This window comes from Sarcophilus harrisii, chromosome X, assembly GCF_902635505.1.
Source record: "Sarcophilus harrisii chromosome X, mSarHar1.11, whole genome shotgun sequence".
Lineage (NCBI taxonomy): Eukaryota > Metazoa > Chordata > Mammalia > Dasyuromorphia > Dasyuridae > Sarcophilus > Sarcophilus harrisii.
This window is the reverse complement of record NC_045432.1, coordinates 75,472,388-75,485,237: the sequence shown is the minus strand read 5'-3', so window position 1 is coordinate 75,485,237 and position 12,850 is coordinate 75,472,388. Positions and strand designations below refer to the sequence as shown.

The following is a 12,850-nucleotide window of genomic DNA, read 5'->3' as shown; positions in this document are numbered from 1 at the left end:
CTTCACTTGTCCAGATAGCTGAGAGCTGTTGAGGTAGGAAAGGCTGAAAGCCCCGATCAGTAGTCAGAACCCATGGCTTGGAAGAATCGATGGCAAAAACCAAGCCAGTGTCGTGACTACAGGTCAGCATTAGCAGTTCAAGTCAGCCATTTGTCATCCTCCTCTGTCCTTGTAGCTTACACTCTGATGGGAAGGACGCGGTGACTGGGCTGGACCCACCATGAGGGCTTCTCTCCTCTCAGTCAAAATTCAATCAACATTAAGTGTCTCCTCTTGTGATAGGCTGTTGTGCTTATTAGTGGGGGAGCTGAGTCCTTACACCACAGAAGCTAAGTCTCATATTCCCGTCCGTGCTTCAGAAATGTGCTTGGGCCAGCAGTGCTCCCTTCATTTGAAGTTCTAGCTCAGATCCCAGTTCCCTCTCCTTCCATACTCCCAACTCTCCCAGTTCACATATGGTTCTACCACTCAGACCAACTTACGTGTACTCAATCATGTCTTAGATCGTGAGCTCCCTGAGGGCAGGGTTTTCTGTGACTTTGTGTCTCCCACAATGCCTCGTGTATCCACTGGATAGCTACTGCATGAATAAAGAACAACATGTGGCTACTTAACCTTTCTTTTTAGCATAACCTACAGGGTCTCTCCCTCAGCAAAGATCTGGAACTGAAAGAGCAATGAGATCACATTGGTCATTTTTCTTACTAAGTTAAGAGGAAATTACATCAGTGTAGTGATAAATCAACTACATACTTGCATGACTTCTCCTTCTGGGAAAGCTTCCTCAGATGGCATATTTACCAAGAAGTTACCTCAGAGGTTGTGAAGAGGACTCGTCTGAGCAGTTTTTTCTCTGCTAGGAGAGGGAAGGAAGTTGGAAGGGAAAATGGCAAGGTTATTTAGGATAGGTTCCTGCCTCCAGAAAGATTGACCCATCTCTGAAAGCTCTCTGTCCCCTTAAAACACACATACACACACACACACACACACACACACACACACATATATATACATGCTAATGTTGGCTGATTGATCCCACAATTTTTTTTGATAAAAGCCCACATTATCAATATTTAATTCCCAAACACCCTGTAGAATTAGCCATGAAAGTTCTTTTTCTCCCCCCCCCCCTTTTTTTTTTTTTTTTTTTTTTTTTTTGCTATTCTCCAAGGCACATCCTCTGAGAAAGGGGGTATTTTCTCTCAGCAGCTGCTCCAACATTGGGTTCTCAGTGTGAAGTAGGATTTTGGGGAGAAGAGAAACAAAGCAAAGTAACTGTTACCTATCAGTGGTTTGGAAAATTACCTTTTCTTGGGGTCTCTTCCAAAGCCCATTAAGCTCTCTCTCTTCCCCTCTTATGGGTAAAACCATTCCAGAGCCCAAGATGGGCAAAAAGATGAAAAGATCTTGCATACTTACTGGGAAGCTGGGCTCCTGGTGTGCTTGGACTTGTAGCTTCCCTGCTCCCTGATTTATATGCATGCAAGCCAGGTCCTCCAAGTTCGCTTCTGCATTCTACATCATTCCTCCTTCCCCTGATCTCCCAGGCTGCATATTTGTCAGACAAAAGCTTCCAATCATCCTATTTAAGGGCCTCGATCAGATTTGCATTTGACATATTTCTTAATTTCTTTGCCCTTTCCCTAATTATATGCATCGCTGGTTAGGAACTTATGTCTTAGGCATTGGGGGAACGGGCCCCCATCCACTCTTTATTCCATTGGTAACACTCCTCACAGCCTGTCTCTTTCTACTGTGTGTTATCAGATGCCTCAGCAAACCATTACTAGACCAAGACTATGTGACTCTGTGAGGACAAGTCCCTTCCCTTCTCTGGGGTTCAGTTCCTCCCCCCTCCACTTTGTAAAAGGAGATGATTATACCAGAGGGTCATTAATGTCTCCTTCCCATTTGGTCATTCGGTGATTCAAGCACTTACTGCAGTCTCTGGACCTACAAATAGGAGAAAATATCCCCACGGCACACCATTTCAGCCCATATTCCTAAATTCTCTTGAGTTTTGTAAGGGAACCTCCAGGATCATCGATTGCTCTTGGTCTGAGCCTATTCTCAAGGAGTTCTTCCATACTGGTTCTTTCAGAGACACCCTGAAATCAAGAGGCCATCACTGGACTGAGGCAGTAACTTCCCAGCCCCGTTGCCATAAAGTATCTTTCATAGGCCTAGATCACTGATGAAGTTATCTATCGTCCCCCTTGAGGGCTATTCTAGCTGATATTAAGGCAAACTTTCAAGGTCTAAAGTGAATTTCCCCCTCCCATTTCCTTACTGGATTCATGTTCTTTTAAGAAGCAGAACTTTTAAAAGCCAAGCTGCTTTACAACCCAGAATTAAATCAGCACACATTTGTTCTGCTAGGAATCGACTAGCCCATCTACATCTATTAGTCCTTTAATGTTTTCGGACGATGGGGCCAATTTTTCGTTTCCTTTGGACCCACCGTTGTTTAACTGATCAGAACACAGAGCAACTCTCTCTTCTGAGGACCTGAGGTCTTGGGAAAATTCTGTATGATGTTTAGAAGAAGCAGGGGCACTTGGCCTAAAGGTAACCCTGGAAAATGGCCTGAGAAACCACTTAGAATCTCTTGGTAACTTTTCAGTCCCTGGTTTCATTTTAGATATGCAAATACATTTTAATTTTATTACCATTAAAATATTTTATGATATTTCAAAGCTTAATAGACTTTATTGCCCCATGGGAGCCATTAGGACAGATTTGTAATTATTTGACTTTGCTTCTCTGAAAATTACAAAGAGACACTTTAGAGTTTCGGAATGATTATGCATTCAGAAAGGTGGTAAACATGGCCTTTGGCAAGTGTCTGAAATCTCTAAAGCATAAAATCATGAAAATGATGAGGGCAACCAGAACATCATGGCAGATGCTAGCCAAGAAACAGAAAGGTTGCATCTCTCTCCCTTCCCCTAATTTAGGCATCTCAAGACAAGTTCCTTTAGGGGATTTGGTGTCATTGTGTGACTATGGGGAGTCACTTACCTTCTCATAGCCTCCGTTTCTTCATCTATAAAAATAGGACCTATCTCACAGGATTGTTATGAAAATCAAATGCAATGATATTTGTAAATCCCTTACAAAAAACTAGATAAATGTTAGCTATTAGTATTATCATTACTTTTGTTATTATTGACTGTCGAAATAGTTTGTGAGTTCCTTGTGAGTAGGAACTGTGTCCTATTTTGGATATCCCTCTTTTAAAAAAAAAAAATGTATTGTGCATGGTAATTGAAAATTGTTGATTGATTGCTCTGAACGTTGTGTGTACCTGAGGGATGTAACCAGATTGTTTTATGACTGGGAACAATGCCAGAAGGGAGGAACCAAAGGGTTGTTCAAAGCTAAAATCCTGGAGAGATGTTTTCACCTGTCCTTGGCAAATAGAGAACAAACACTTTTTATTGCAGAAGGATGCTATGGGATGTCTCAACATTGTCAATTCAGTTTTAAGATTTAATAGACTTTTAAGACAGCCAGTAATATACAGAAGGCAAGGAACTCTTTTTTGGCCAAAAGTCTCACCAAGTCAGGAAGTTGGCTAAAGAAGGAGCTTGTATGGAGTCACTTGTCCCAAAAGCATGAACGAACCCAACTAGTTCTGGGAGGTTTTCCTTTCTTGAAGAGGGCAAATGACTAAGAGATAAGTTTACTCAAATTCCAGATCGAGTTTTCATGCAAAATAGAAAGCATCTTCATTTCTGGGCGGGGTCACCTATTTTCCAAGTAATATTGAGCCCCGAGAGCCCTGTCTGGAGTTTTTCTGTAAATTCTATATTTCCTTCGATGTAAATATAATTTGTTTTGTTGGGTCCTTGCATAAAAGGGGTTTTAAATCAGTCCCTTCCTTAATTAGTAGCCCAAGCGAGTTCAATTATGTGAGAGTAATGTGTTCACTACACATCAGAAACCTGCCTATAGAGATTTCAATTATACAATGCCTGGATTAGAGATTCATAGAATAGTTTTTATGTATTAAACTTGACTGTAAACTCAGCGGGGTTTATCCCAGCAGGGCTACATGCCCCCAGCAGGGCTGCATGCCCCCACCAGTCTGCTCAGGTGCCCAGCATGAGACTCCATCAAGGACATGGACTACCTTAGCAACGGAGAAAAGCCGTTTTCCTAATCCCTTAATTCTGGTTGAATCACTAGTCGGTATTTTTTGCAAAAAAAAAAAAAATTGATTATACAATTAAGTCTTGTTATAATTTACATGGCAAGTAGCTGATGGGAGGTCCTGGTTCTATATGAGAAGACTGGGTCAAACTGACCATTTAGCAGGACCCATTAGTATAAAAACAAAGGTTATCTTGCCCACTGCCCTTTCGATGGACTATACTCTCTTGCTCTCGCTGATTGGCCCACAAGAACCAAGGTCACAACCTTCACTCCAAACCTTCTCAGACCTCTCATCCCAAACCCAAATGGGCGTAGACCTGCCCTCAGCTAGAAAATGAACCCAGTCAGAGTAGCTAATCACTGGACCATGTCCCCAGGCAATGGCCTGCCTCTCTCTGATGAGGGATTGTGGTGGTAGGCTTATGGGGGAGCTCCCCAAGCCAGCCTTTCAGTAGCCTTCAAAGGAGCCCATTTAGGCTTCCTTAAACTGAAAACTAAAGAAGGGAAATTGCCTGAGCATGAGTTAATATCAGGAGTTGGAGTGGCAGCTCACGCCTGACTCTTAGCCCCTGCTTTGCCACCATTCCAGAACACTGATTGCCTTTTGCCTTTTTGGTTTACTTTCAGAAAAGTGTCGGCTTTCTGAAACTCGCTAATAATTCTCATCAGAATTTTTTATGTAGCAGAAGTGATTAGGGTACTACTGATTGACTGGAGTGGGGCATCTTCCATGGAACTGGATATGCACTATAGCCCCTTAGGAGATGTCCCAGTCCAGCAAATCAGCCCTGCGACATTTCCAAAATCTAGCGAACACACTGCGTGGTGTATGGGGATCAATGCATATCTCTCTTTAGTGATTTGTCTCCCATTAGCAACCTCGTATAAGTTTTTAAATGTTTGTTGAAACGGGGGTGGGGGGGGGGAGGCGAGACAAGAATCCAAATTTGTGACTGTATCAGCTTAAGAAGCTCCCAGTATGGAAACTCCTTTTGCTGGTGCAGATAGTAACTCTGGAACTGTAGAACATTAGAACCTCTTAGTGTTTGGGGACACTAAGAAGTTGTGGGATTTACCCATCATCACCCGGCTGGGCTGTGAAAGAGGCAGGGCTGGAATCCCTGTCATCCCCACTCCAAGGCGCTCAGTCTCTCTCCATCACCTCACGACACCTCTGAAATTTGCCAAAGAGATGATAAAGACTCCACAATCCTCAACGTCCTTTTATTCTGTATTAGCAGTCAGAAATCCCTAAACCCATTCTGCACAAGCAGGAGGGCGTGTAAGCCAGTGGATAGAGAGCTGCATTTGCGAGTGGAGTCCCAGCTCTGAAACAATGGGGACAATCAAAACTCTGTGTGCACGAGCTCCCGTGCCTGAAAAATTGAAATCGGGTGGGGGTGGGGAGTGAAATCTATGGTGAAATGTGGGACGTAAAAACCAAAGCTAGCCGTCAGAATTCATTTTGCTAAAAAATTGGAGTAACACCGTGCCTTTTTCACAGGTTTGTTCGGGGAGCACTTGGAGCTTTTCTGAAGAAAGCAAAGGTATGTCATTTGCCTTTATTGATATTGTCATCAACCACCTCCATGTCCATTTGTAAACATATTCCCCCCTCCCCATTTCAGAAGTGCAGACTGGTGGGATAAAAATCGAGTGATAGAATGCAGCCACTAGGCGGGGGAGAGGTTGAAAACCGGGAACCTTTTTTTTCAGAATACTAAAAAACCGAAAAGACCTCTTAATATTGGAAGTTTGCTCGGAAATGCTCGGTAGATACATAAATTGAGAGATTTGTTTTGAGATTATTTTGAGTAGGTCCAAATTAGCAAGGATTCATCCTTGATGAACTCGGCAGTGAAATCAAGCAGAAGGTTACAGAATTTAGGCACGAGGACTGAGGGATTTGGTTAGTTTTTCTGTCCACAGAGACGTGGCCATCACGAAGTGGGTGTCCCTCAGAAATGTTTTTTTAAAAAGGAAAACTTCAATGTCATAGAAGTCACTTGACCACCAAAAGGTCTGGGGATAAGAATTTCAATAAATGCTATATAGACAAGGAAGAGGAGGGGAAAAGCCACTCTTGCTAGTGACAACAAATAGGGAAGTCGTGGTAAGGCGAGAACCGTTCTGTATCATTGAGGCTCGTTGGCCATAAGCTACTTCCCGTTGTGTGGAGGAGAAAAAGTATGACTTATGCAAAGGGGGTTGGCCTTTATGTCTGTTCAGCAAACTGAAGGCAGGGTTGGAAATGAGCTCCCATGGATGAGGGGACAGCACAGGCGAGGGAGCACTGGCCCTAAAGATACAGAACTGGCCTCGGATCCCATGTGACTCTGATGTTTTGCAGCCCATGCAAAGCCCTTCACCTCCACGCGTGTCCATTTCTCCCCTTACATCATGAAAGAATTGAACTAGATAGCCCCTGAGATTCCTTCCACCTCTCAAAGCAAATCTCCAAGACAAGTTACAGAGGAGCACTTTGCATCAGTGGAGGGAGTTTCCACACTGATGAAATCCAAAAACTAAAGCAAATCAAATGATTATTTCCTTGGCCTAGTAGTCATATTGAAATGGAGCTGGTGACCTCTGTCTTCTTGCCTTTCACATGCACATATTATCATACAACTCAATCACCTTATGATGATAACATAAGATCAGGGTGGGGTAGAGATTGGACCTGTAAAGTCATTGCTCTAGGGAACTCCCAGGTGAGGAAATTCCCTCTACCAAGGCCTGCTTTTCCTTTCTCTTCAACCTAAAATCTTTAGTTATCTAGAGCACTGAGAAGTGAGCAGACTTGCTTTGGGTCACCTGTACTGTTTGGATTGGGGCAGGACTCAACTCTGTCTCCTTGGCTTTATTTACTGCATCGTGCTGCTTATGTAGAAACAGAGGGAAAATGTTTTCATGGGGGAGAACTGTGAAGAAATTAGGCTTGAAATGAACAAGTTCTTTGGAAAGAGTGAGAGGTTTTGTTGACTAACCCCTTGTAGACTCAGTACCCCCGAGATGTTGTACCATGAGTGGTTTATAGAGTTTGGCTTCTGGATACTTAGGCAGGCCCCCTGAAGCTTTAAAAAGAGTAATAACTTGGTCTCACTATGGCCATAATTCATTGAGCTCTGGAGCCAGTTTTATTTAAAAAAAAAAAAGAGAGAATTCTTGCCGGACCATGAGGAGGTGCCTGTGACTATTGTCAAGGGCTTGCGGGGCCAGGCCTACACAGGAATGACATCCCAAAATGTCATGGCGGCTGAAATCTGCCACCTTGAAATCCACATCTTCTTTCTTAGTTGAATAAATTCTAAATGGCCCGTTGGGAGGGAGGGAGGGAGAAAAAGAGAGAGGGAGAGGGAGGGGAGAGAAAGAGAGAGGAAGGAAGGTAGGTCATTTCAGGGACTATGTGCACTGACAATTCATTACGTTCATTTGTACTTCAGTATGTTCCTTTACTGAAACTGACTCATGCCAGCTTTTCCTCTTGATGTAGCGCCATTAATTCTAATGGCACTTTTGGAGTTTGACTACAAAGCTGGAGAAGGAGCATTATAGCTTTTCCTACATCCTGATTCTTATTCCCCCAAATGAGTTTTAGCAGAGATGAACAGCCAGGACAGACATTCATTTCTAAAGGAGAGAAATTGGTGCTTAAGTACTATTTTGTACTTGAAACTAAGGAGTTCCTGGTTAAAAAAAAAAATAGTGGGGATATCACTGGGGGAGACATTGGTCGGAGGTTCTGTATCTCCAGTTCCTGGGATCATTTTTGTCATTAATGCCAGCCCAACACTCTATATCCCTTGGCCATAGGCCCCTCGCCTGGCATTAAGACCTCATTCCTTGGCTTGCTTCCACTTTCCCTGCATTGCAATTCTCCCAACTCTCATCTTTAATTGATGGGGAAATGGATCACTTTGGAAATATATAATCATGAAAACATTCCTGGTTGCTTTAAGGCTTCTGGGGTAGCTTGCTGCAATTTTCAGAGAAAGTCTCAGGGCAAAACTAAAGCAAATTCAGTGATTGAGCAACTCCCCTCAGTCCCTATTGCTGGACCTCTGGCAGCCTTTCCTTTCCGGGGCTACTGCTTCTGATACTTCCCCAACTGGGGGGAAAAAGAGGCAGTTGAGTTCAGTACCTACCTCCCAGGTAGAGATAGAACATCCCAATCTGCTGCTGCTACTCTCACCTACTTCCAAATTTATTCTTTAAAAAAACCCACATCTTTTCTACTCTCTCCTCACCAGGCCTTTGGTAGTTGGGGAAAAAAGAAAATGACGGAATGCATTCATTCTTTACACGGTTTTGAACTTGCCTTTTGTGTTAAATTCAAGGCTGGTCAGCTGATCTCTCCCCCCAACCCAGAAGATGATTTTGTGGCCAAACATAAACTTAACACATACTGCCAACCAAGAAAAGGGGCAGAGCCAGCTGAAAAAGAAGGCTTGAGTCTTAATTTTGGTTTCTGAACATACTTGAGCAAGAAATCAGGACTTATGGTTTTCTATGAGGACGGAAAGCAGAGTCATTTAAAGTTACGCTTTGCGATTTTGAAATTTTTAGGAGGTCAAATTTCAGATGGGGAAGGGCCCTTTGGTCATTGAATGTGGCTGAGGAGATGGAAGCCTAGAGAATTTCAATCCTTTGCCTCAGGTGATCCAGCTAGCGGGGTTTGGGTTCAGGTCTTCCTGACTCCAGCCCCAGTGTGCTAGCGATCTTTTTCATAACTTTGGAATGGATTTTTCCAAACTATGTAGTAATTGTGTGTTAAGTTTTATTTCAAAATAAAAACATTTCAGACTTGTCTTTGGAATGCAAATTTCCAACAGGGAGCCACTGTGGAGGCTAGGCCCGTCTTTGTTCCAGGCCAGGGCAGCTTCTCTCTCTTATCTCCAGGTCTCAGGTTCTCCACCGGAAGCGCTTTTTGTGGAGTATTACCGATCCAAGACCGACTCCGTAATCCCCTTGTCAATTCAATTTTTCTAATCAGGGGTACTGTCTCTTCTGTGACATCAAAAGACAAAAGATGGTTCTTCAGTTCTGCATGCCTTAGGGAACCTCACCACACAGCTCCAGGGCGTCGCTTTAGGCTGGATGTGCCAGGGAATGAAATACTTCTCTGAGGCATATTTTGGTGAATAATGTGTAATGGGTTCTTTATCCCTCAGAGCTGAAATGTATTGAGCAAAGCCTGTAGTTGAGGATTAATGAAAGGCCTGAATTCCAGAATCTGACTCCTCTACGTAGCTGAAAGCTATTGGTAATTCGGTGGGGAGAGCCCCAGTCGGTAGGCTGAAACTCATAGCTTGAAAACACCGAAGGCAAAAATCGAGTCCATGTGGAAGAGCGGATCAGCAGAAAGAGCATTCCAATTTCTGGAACTGAGTTAGGCCAGAAGCCAGGACTGCTTGTGGAGACTGCTGTGGAGGAGATTCTTACTCAGGTGGAGCTGCAGGCCATTGGCCACGGAAGGCCTGCCTGACTCTGTGGTTCCGACATGCCTTTGATTTGAGACGACGGTTTTTGCTTCTGGCTTGAGCAGCAGAAGGAACAAAAAACGATCTTGAGCCGAAAGCAATAAAGTCATCGAGAAAGTGATCCCAAAGATTTGGAAATTGGAAAGAAAGCCGGACATTGAATTCAGAGGGAGAAAGTTTGGCAGAATGTGAAGAAAAGTAGGACAAAAAGCAAAGGATGATGAGTGGAAAGAAGAGAACCAGAAGGCTAAGAATGCAAGCTGAAAGAAGAAGAGGAGGAAGAGGAAGGGAAGATTTAAGCTGGAGGAGGAGGGAAAGACTCAATCTGGAGGAGAAGGAAAAAGAGGAGGAGGAGGGGAAACTCAAGACGAAAAAGAAAGAGAAGAAAAGCGGGCAAGACAGAGAAAAGGAAGTTAAGTGTAGATCACGAGGTTCTGACAAGGTAAGAAGATGCTACCGAGATGAAGCATTCTCTTCAAGAGAGTGGGTTACCACCGCTCTTTGGCAGAGTGGCTAAGACAAATGACAATAGCTAGGAGGCTTCAGCCGAATCAACGTCCTTTGTGTCCCAAGGAACGATGGGGTGTTCCTAAATGACCGAGACAAAACAGACTGAAGGCTTCGATGAGAAAATAAGAAGAAAAAGGATCTGAAGACACAGAGGATCTGGACTTGTGTCAAGATCTGAGGCTGGATAAGAGGAAAGGAAAAGGGGGACCACCAACATGTGGAACTAAGAGACTCATAGCAAGCTTTTCCCAAGGAGGAGGGAGTGAACACTGGGAGGAGGAGCAGGAGTTCAGAGTCAGCAGCTACTTTTCTTCTAAGTGATAGACATGGAGGTGGGGGGGGGGCTGCTCTTGTAAGGGGCAGAGAAAGGAAAGAGATGGAGGTTGACGACTTCCTGCTGAGAGTCACCAAGGTAGCTATCTGTAGACCTGCTGACTTCCTGAGACATGGGTGATGGAAAATTTCCCCAGACTCATCAAGCCCTCCTTAAGTGGCTCATGTGGCCGATAACAAGAACCCAGAAGGAATCTAAAAAGCTTTGTAAAAGATGAGAAAATCTTGGTCAAGAAACTAAGGAGCGGAGAAGGATGAAGAGAAGCACTGCAGAAGAGAGACAGCTAGGCCAAGTGAACTGCTGAGATTGGGCAGCGAGGTTGGTATTTCTGAACCGTGAGTTCCAATGTAGGAATGACGGGCTCCTGACTACAAAGGGAACACACTTCCCAGAGCCCCAAGATGACAGATTGGCCTGACAGTTCTGATCCAAAGGGCTTCTGATTGAAAATGGGAAGGGGGAGGAAGCTAGCACCCTCTACAGAGAGAGCCACACTAAAGGGGAGAATAGCTAGCGTTTCTATGGGATGCTTTGACATCTGCACATCGCTTCGCTTTTAAAATGCACAGCAACCTTGCAAGATTCAGAGAGATAGACTTGCCCGTAGTCATGGAGGGAAATGAGTACCAAAGATGGGAATTTAAAGCAGGCCCTTCTTAAGCCAAGGTCCATGTTCTAACCACTACACCAGACTGCCCCCCAAGCTTTGCCATACTAATAATCTCTCTCTGGTTCAGCCGCTTGGTCAGTTCAGATTTCAGAAACCCTGTATTTGAGTTGGAATATAACATCTGAACATTATATTCCAGTGGGCTATGAGAACACAGATAATCCCCCCCACACCTTGGCCAAGTTTAATTCGGGGAGCAAAACAAACACCAAACAGACAAACCAAAATGTGGAGGAAAGAGAGTAGTAGCAGAGATGTCTTTAATGAGGAACGTCTGGAGTTCTTGAAAGGGCTGCTGTTAGCAACTTTCTTCACTGCTTCTAACCTGCTGTCATGTGTACTTACGCTCACGCCATTGGTTTTTGCGAGTTCTGAGTCTTGTAATCATCCCCATCTGACACTTGCGATTCTCCCAGCCATTTGACAGCTGCCTATTCTGTTGTGTTTGTGTCTTCTCCAGTGGGACCCTATCCAGAATGATTCCATTACTTTCTCCTGTTTTATTATTTTTATTCATGTTCTGCTTTTTTTTCTGTTGGGGAGATTTTCTTTTCCTTCTTTTCCTTCTCTACTTTGGCCTGGATCGCTTTTTTTGAATAAGTTCGCTTCATTTGAAAGTGACAAGCGGCAGGCAGCCCTTGGAGAGCCATCTCTCTGCTTTGGATTGAAGGTAGGTGGAACTGGCTGCTCGATTAGCATTCGGGTGCCTGGTGATATGTGCATATTTCTGATTCTGAGACTCAGGTGCTCAAGTGTAACCAACCATTCCAAAGGCCATCAAAACTCCAGACTCCAGAGGCATCGCGCTTCAGCATGCTCCTCTGACCAAAGGAGACGGGGTCTAAGGCGTCACTGTTACGAAAAAGTGTCATTTGGGACAAAGAGAGAGTAGAGAACCGAGGGGATGAGAAGATGAAGACCTGGCCAGCCAAGAGAAGGCCAACTCCAGGGTCAAAGGGTCTAGTTAATGTTGGCTTTCTGGGAGCCCAGATTTGCCCTGACCCAGCCTCCCTCTGCCTATGTTTGAATCTTGGGAGGAATGGCTGCCTGTGAATGGCCCAGATTGAAGCTCACCGGCCTCTCTTGCCTTAGTCTGGTATCTTTGACCTAAGGTGGCCCCCTGCCCTAGCCCAGGCATCCAGCTAAAGGAAATGGTCAGATGCCTTTTCCACCGTAGAGACGGCCTGGACCATGGACCAGCAAAGTGCTGGCTTTGTCCCACTGGGCTGGCAAAGGAAGTCATAAGGGCAGGAGCTTGGTAAGCTGGAGAGCCCTGCCAGTGGGAAATCTCATGATGTTGTACACCGCTTCTCCCCAATTAGTGACTAGTCACATCATCTCATTGTGGCTGTGGTAGCAAAATCCAAGTCCTAGCAGGACTCTCTGAGCTAGTCCGGCTTTGGGGAGAGGCCGAGAGTTACCTTCAAAGAACAGACTGCATTGTCCCTCATCTGGGGGCATCTTAGCCTAGCTGAGGGCACGGAAGCTCATCACGAGGCTGGCCACAAAATGGCTCACAAAGAGCCTGCCAGACAGGAGTATTAAGGTCTGAGTGAGTCGAGGAGGAAGCCTCAGAGAGTCTGAAGGAAAATAATTATTCAAGGCAGCCATGGGCAAGAGTCAGAGAGGTCAGCTCCTATTCCTCCATCTGAGTGATCTGGGACAAGTCTTCCCCTATTTAGACCTCAGCTTCTTCCT

At 44.6% G+C, this 12,850-nt stretch overlaps 1 protein-coding gene across 3 annotated transcripts in view; it reads left to right on the top strand.

Annotated features, from left to right (window-relative positions):
- HTR2C (5-hydroxytryptamine receptor 2C) overlaps positions 1-12,850 on the top strand; it is a 158,156-nt gene that overhangs the window by 103,215 nt on the left and 42,091 nt on the right. For 2 of the 3 annotated variants that reach the window (XM_031944350.1, XM_031944349.1), the window contains exon 3: positions 5,663-5,705. The gene's annotated coding sequence lies outside the window, so the exon portion shown is untranslated. Of the gene's footprint in view, positions 1-5,662; positions 5,706-11,612; positions 11,823-12,850 lie in introns of all 3 variants that reach the window. The other variant, XM_031944351.1, reaches the window with a different exon arrangement.